Raw genomic sequence first — 7,452 nt, 5'->3', positions numbered from 1 at the left:
TCCGAAGATACTTGAGAATGTTTTTAACAACAGTCCAGTGGTCATAACCAGGATTGGACTAAAATCTGCTGACAATTCCTATGGCATAGCAAATTTCGGGACGAGTACACATCATTGCATACCCAAACTCCCAAATGCATATGCATATGGAATTCGATTCATCTCCTCAATCTCTGGAGGTGTTTTAGGACTCTGCTCCTTAGACAAGTGAATTCCATGCCTGAAAGGTAAAGATCCTTTCTTGGAATTTTGCATTTTATACATAGACAACATCTTGTCTATATAAGATGCTTGAGATAATGCCAATGTTTTGTTCTTGCGATTCCGAACTATTTGGATTCCAAGAACATACTGTGCTTCTCCCAAATCTTTCATTTGGAATTGTGAAGCCAACCATCTCTTAACGTCAGCTAGATATTTTACCTCATTCCCAATGAGTAGAATATCATCAACATACAACACCAGAAAAGCGAAAGTTTTATTGACGATTTTCTTATAGACACAGGGTACGTCAATATTTTGTTTAAAGCCATAAGATTTGATCGCAGCGTCAAATCTCATATTCAAGGATCTAAAAGCTTGTTTTAATCTATAAATGGATCGATTAAGCTTGCAAACTTTTTGCTCTTGACCTTGCTGTATAAACCCTTCTGGTTGAGACATATAGATACTCTCTTCAAGATAGCCATTCAAAAAAGCTGTCTTGACATCCATTTTCCATATTTCATAATCATAAAATTTGGCTATGGACAAGAGTATTCTAATAGACTTTATCATAGCAACTGAAGAGAAGGTTTCTTTAAAATTTAACCCTTCTCTTTGGGTAAACTCTTTTGCCACAAGTCTAGCTTTGTAGGTCTGTACCTTACTAGCTTTGTCTCGTTTTCTCTTGTAGATCCACTTGCAACCGATGGGTTTTACCCCTTCCGGTTGATCTACAAGATCCCAGACAAAATCGAAATACATAGATTCCATTTCAAGTTCCATGGCTTTATTCCATTGGTCTTTGTCCACATCGTTCATTGCTTGATTAAAAGACAACAAATCTTCTAAATCATCATCTGGTATGATGACTTAAGTTTCAATTAAACCCATGTACCAGTCAGGCTGTTGCACAACCCTCCCATTATGACAAGGCATTCTCAACTCTTGAGAAGGATGTGAAGTATTAGTTTCATCAACAACTCTTATTGATGGACCTGCTCTATCAACAACTTTTGTTGAAGGACCTGTTCGATCAACAACTCTTGTTGATACATTTGTCGTTTCTCTGGACATTTCTTCTATTACTAGCTTACTCCAAGGTTGATGGTTCTTTATATAATCTTCCTTCAGGAATATTGCATTTGTCAAAACAAATACTTTATCTTCCTGAGGATCATAAAAGAAACCACCTTTTGTTTCTTTTGGGTAGCCTACAAATAGGCATACTTTTGAACGGTGTTCCAACTTTTAGGATTCTGCACCAACACATGTGTTGGACAACCCCAAATCATGAAGTGATGTAAATTTCCTTTACATCGCATCCAGAGCTCGTAAGGCGTTTCAGAAATGCTTTTCAAGGGAACTATATTCAAAATATACACTGCAGTCTCAACTGTGTGTCCCCAAAAAGAATTTGGTAACTGAGCGTAACTCATCATGGAACGAACCATGTCCAATAAGGTTCTATTGCTCCTCTCTACAACACCGTTCTGCTAGGGTGTGCCAGGGGCTGTGAGTTGATATATTTGATCACTCGTGTCATTGATATTTTTTATTATTATTTTAGCACTAAACAAGTGACTGGTCTTGGGACAGGACTAATATCTGGTACAAACACCTACAACAAATGTTATGTCAGGTCTACTGGTTGTTAAATAGAGCAAACATCCAATAATACTTCTATATAGACCCTAATCAATTTGAGTTCCACCCAAGTCTTTTAACATTTTAGCATGAGTGGGAGCAAGGGTTCTTTTAACACTAGCCTTCTCAAGGCCAAACTTCTTAACAATTGTCTTGGCATATTTACTTTGAGAGATAAAATTCCCTCATTCAGTTGTTTAATCTAAAAACCCAGAAAATAGCACAGTTCTCCTACCAAGCTCATTTTCGAATTCCTTCTGCATTTGTTTCATAAAGGGTTCTACCATCTCTTGTGACATTCCTCCAAACACAATGTCATCAATAAAAATCTTGACAATCATAAACTTCTCTTGATATTTTTCACAAATAAGGTCTTATCAACGTTGCTCTACTATAATTATTGTTCACAAGGAACAAATTAAACATTCATACCAGGCTCTAGGCGCCTGTTTGAGTCCATAAAGAGCCTTATTATGTTTCTATATGTAATCACGATTTTAAAGATCGACAAATCCTTTAGGTTACTTGATGCGCTATTTTATGATGTGGAATTATAGATGAAATGCGTTGATAGAGTTGCGTTGAGCACTCAAGTTTTCTCAGCGAAATCCAAGTGTAAACCCCACTGAGTTTCCTGGTAAGTCCAGGGTCGAACTCAGAGACTTAGGAAAATAGGTTGCAGTGGTAGTTGTTAGGAAAACTTTGCAGTAACCAAATAAGTAAATAAGTTGTTGGAGTTGATGTTTGCGGTAATGAAAATAGACAAATGCAGCGGATTTGAGAAAAATCTGATTGTGTGATAGATGCATTGAGTATGCGGAAGAATGGGTTGAAAAGGTCTTTAGCTAGCGTTACACGTGGTTGGATGACTGCAACTCCGCTTCCAAGTAGGCATGAGTTTAGTTTGAGAAAAAGTGCATTGTTCATGGTTGGATGTCCGCATGACACACGTGGGGGAAAGCCAAAATGAAGGCAAGGCACTTGAATCAGTGCAAGGTCAGAAAAAAAATAAAAAATAATAATGATGTCAAGAAATATCCAAGGATAAAAATCAACTGACACTCTGGTGGAAAAGTTTTCGTTTTGAAATAAATCATGCGATGTTCCGGAATTTAGTAAAGTTCTTTTGAAGATTAAACTTGCAGTCCCTAAGTTTTAGAAATATTTTTAGAGAAGACTTGAATAAGACTTAAGGAAATTTTGGTGTATAGGATTTGAATGAAGTATCCTTGAGAAATCTAGGAAAAAAGACTTGCGGTCGACTTGCTAAAGGAGATCTTTATCTTATGCTTAAGGACAAGCATTGTTTAAATTTGGGGGTGTGATAACGGGTAGAAATACACGTTATCATAGTGCTAAGTTCCTAAACAATGTTGGTTTGCGTTGATAAAACATGTTAGATTGCGTCCAAAAAGCATCAAATTCATAATATTGCAGTCGCATGCATTCATCACATAGAAACAGTTGATTTTTGTGTTTTTATGCAGAATATGCGTTGACGCAAGGCGAAAAGAGCGATCATAAGAAATCATTGGTCGAGCACAACATTATTGCAAGATTTTGTGGTGATGGTGTTCGCAAACATCCGCTCTAGAAGGATTGCCGCATAAAGTTGGTGCAACTTGGTGGGCGCATCTGGGTGAAAGGCATAATTAATCACGATGGGACAAAAAGTTGATGATGGTCGAATCCTAATTAAGTTGACAGCCGCTAACGATAATAAGTACATTCAAATTTTCAGTGACAAATATTCGACGCATCAGTCAGGGAATGAAAGCCATCCCATCTGTGCATTCATAAGAGAGAAGCTACCTTTCACCCCAGAAGCTCTATAAATACCAAAGACATCCTTCAAAAAAGGGGTTCACCAATTCGAAAGTTCCAAGTTCACAAGTTCTGTTCATAGTTTAGCCTTGTTCTTAGATTTTCTTTTGTTTTAAAGAGGACGTGAGAGAAGGAGGTTATGCCGACAGATCGTTCCGGTAAGCTTGGGAGAGCGCCGGAAGCTTCAAGATCAGAGAGGGCCAACTCCTGTGGAAGTAGGAATATCTTTTGAACCGAAGAGAGTTGCCAGTGTAAAAGCCTTGGGCAGCAAGGGATTGCTACTAGGCTCTCTATCTTTAACTACCATTTTTATTTTGTATTCAAACTCATTTATAAAAATGGAATTTACTTCTCTATATCTGTTCACTCTCTGTTATTTACGCATGAGTAGCTAAATCTGTTGAATGGGTTGAGAAGTACTTAGCTAGCTTAACTGGGGATCTTCATTCTATGTGATGATCTTGTATTATGTATGCTTCATTCGTCCATTAGAGATACTCGGGAGGGTAGTCTAAGGACAGGATCTAGGCTTGGAAAGGTTAGATCAGAATCTAGGCTTGGGAGAGTCAGATTAGAATGCATAATCAAGAGATAGGAGCTTAGGAATAAGCACTGTTTACTATCAACGCATCACATGCATCCTAGAGATAGGATATAATTGTATGCGGTCACCTTACCTTGGTGCATCTTGTATCTCCGCATAGGAAAAGAGTAGAGATTTAGGAATAAGTTCTATGAACACTTTTGCATTCAACACATGCATCCTAGACTTAGGAGCATCGCATTTACATTGGAAAATGACTTGCTCTGCATGGTTATAGCATGATCGCATAGTCTGACGCATTCCCCAAGTAATGCTAGCTAAAGATCTTCTCAATACATTCAACAGATTTAGCTACTCATGCGTAAATAACAGAGAGTGAACAGATATAGAGAAGTAAATTCCATTTTTATAAATGAGTTTGAATACAAAATAACAATGGAAGTTAAAGGTAGAGAACCTGTTAGCAATCCCTTGCTGCCCAAGCCTTTTACACTGACAACTCTATTCGGTTCAAAAGATATTCCTGCTTCCGCAGGAGTCGGCCCTCTCTCTGTTCTTGAAGCTTCCAGTGCTCTCCCAAGCTTACCGGAACGATCTACCGGCACAACCTCCTTCTCTCGCGTCTACCTTAAAAAAAAAGAAAATCTAAGAACAAGGCTAGACTATGAACATAACTTGTGAACTCGTAACTTTCAAATTGGTGAACCCCTTTTTTGAAGGATGCTTTTGGTATTTATAGAGCTTTTAGGGTGAAAGACGGCTTCTCTCTTATGAATTCACAGATGGGATGGCTTTCATTCCCTAACTGATGCGCTGAATATTTGTCACTAAAAAGCTTAATGTACTTGTTATCGTTAGTGGCTGTGAACTTAATTTGGATTCGACCGTCATCAGCTTTCTGTCCCATCGTGATTAATTATGTCTTTCACCCAGATGCGCCCACTAAGTTGCGCCAACTCTATGCGGCAATCCTTCTTGAGCAGATGTTTGTGAACACCATCACTGCAAAACCTTGTGGTAATGCTGTGCTTGGCCAATGATTTCTTATGATCGCTCTTTCCGCCTTGCGTCAACACATATTCTGCATGAAAACACAAAAATTAACTATTTCTATGCGATGAACACATGAGACTGCAATATTATGAATTTGATGCTTTTTGGACGCAATCTAACATATTTTATCATCGCAAACCAGCATTGTTTAAGAACTTAGCACTATGATAACATGCATTTTTGCCTGTTATCATTACTCAACATAGAATTCCTCTTTTAGACATCCATTCAAAGCACTCTTTACATCTATTTGATACAGTTTGAATTTCAAGAGGCAATATATTCCAAGCAACAGTTTAATAGCCTCTAGATGAGAAACTGAGGTAAAGCTTTCATCAAAATCCACACCTTCTATTTGAGTATACCCTTGAACAACTAATCTAGCTTTATTTCTAGTGATATTGTCATTCTCATCAGCCTTGTGCTTGTATATCCACTTTGTGTCAATCACATTAACCAACTCTGGCCGTGGGACAAAAGTCCAAACATTATTTCTCACAAATTGTGCAAGCTCTTCTTGCATGGCATTAGCCCAACATTCATCCTCAAAAGTTTATTCGACATTTCTTGGTTCAACAGGGGAGGTGAAACAAATATTACCGATCATCTCTAGATAATTTACTTTGTCTTTCTTTCTAGACATCACCCATTCTTTAAGATACTAATGATGTTGTGGAGGAGTGATTTTTACAAACTCTGTTGGATGGTTGTTTGTGACTAGTTTCAACCTGCACAAAAACTGGCTAATTATTCTCCATAGGCGTTTCAGACTTCATGTTAGATGACATGTTAGAGGTGATGTTAGGAACATCAGTATTGACAAATGGAAGCATATTGGTATCTTCTTCTACCTAATTTCTATAAACTGATAGATCACTAACATCATCAATCACAACATTGATTGATTTCATGACACAACGAGTTCGTTTATTGTAGACACGGTATGCTTAACTATTTGTAGAATATCTAAGAACTATGCCTACATCTGACTTTGAAACCCATTTTTGCCTGGCTTCTCTATTAGCTAGGATGTAATATGTACTGTTGGAGATATGAAAGTATTTAACATTTGGTTTTCTCCTTCTCTGTATTTCATAAATAGTGATCGGGGAACTTGGTTTAAAAACAACTCTGTTGTATATATGACATGTTGTGTGTAAAGCCTTTGTCCAAAAATGAAATGGTAGATATTTAGCATGTAACATCGCTCAAGCTATCTTCTGAAGTGCCAGTTTTTTCCTTTTCACAACTATACATTGCTAGAGAGTAATAGAAGTTGAAAATTCATGATAAATCCTAGCTATATTATTAAAATAAGCAAATCAAGAGTTTTCAAACTTCCTACCATGATCCCTCATATTTCGTATCACATTCAGATCTTTCTCACCTTATAATTGGAGATAAAATCTTGAAAAGTAGTAAATGCATCTAACTTTTCACAAAGAAACTGAACTCAAGTATATCTGGAGAAGTCATCAATGACAACTAAAGCATTCCATTTACCTCCCAGACTTTTTGATTGCATAGGTGATGGAATACACAAGCATGCAACGGAAACAAATAGAACCAATAAGCACTATAATTATATTTAACTTGAGTTCTTAAGCATGCTATTTCAGAAAATCAAACGTGGGTTTCAAGTTTCTCATACCTTTGATGAGCTCTCCTAAATCTAAGTTGCTCTTCACATCAATTTAGCTCTAAATTGTTAGTGAACCACCAATAGATCTTCTTGACTATTTTCAGCCTTGAATTTGAGTGGTGAAACTCAGATTTGAGTGAATTTGTGAGGTATTTTTGTGGGTTTTTAGAGGAAGAAGAAGAAGTAGCAGAAAACTTATTTTCCATTTCTAACTCTGATTTCTTCTTCAATTTAGGAATTTTTAATCATTATCAACATGCAACCACTGAATGCTCTTCATCAAGGTGACCCTCGAATACTTTAGCCAAGAGGGCCTTCGTAAATGGATCAGCTAAGTTGTCTTGTGAGGTTATCTACGTGACGATCACGTCTCCTCTGTGTACAATCTTCCTTATGAGATGGAACTTTTGCTCGATGTGCTTTCCATGTTTATGGCTTCGAGGTTCCTTTGAATCTGCAACTGCTTCACTATTATCACAATAGAGGGTGACAGGCAGGTGCATATTTGGAACTACTTCCAAATCTGTTAGGAACTTTCTTA

The sequence above is a fragment of the Benincasa hispida genome, chromosome 6 (assembly GCF_027475165.1).
Source record: "Benincasa hispida cultivar pf3 chromosome 6, pf3_genome.v1.1, whole genome shotgun sequence".
NCBI lineage: Eukaryota > Viridiplantae > Streptophyta > Magnoliopsida > Cucurbitales > Cucurbitaceae > Benincasa > Benincasa hispida.
Note: the sequence above shows the minus strand (reverse complement) of the source record.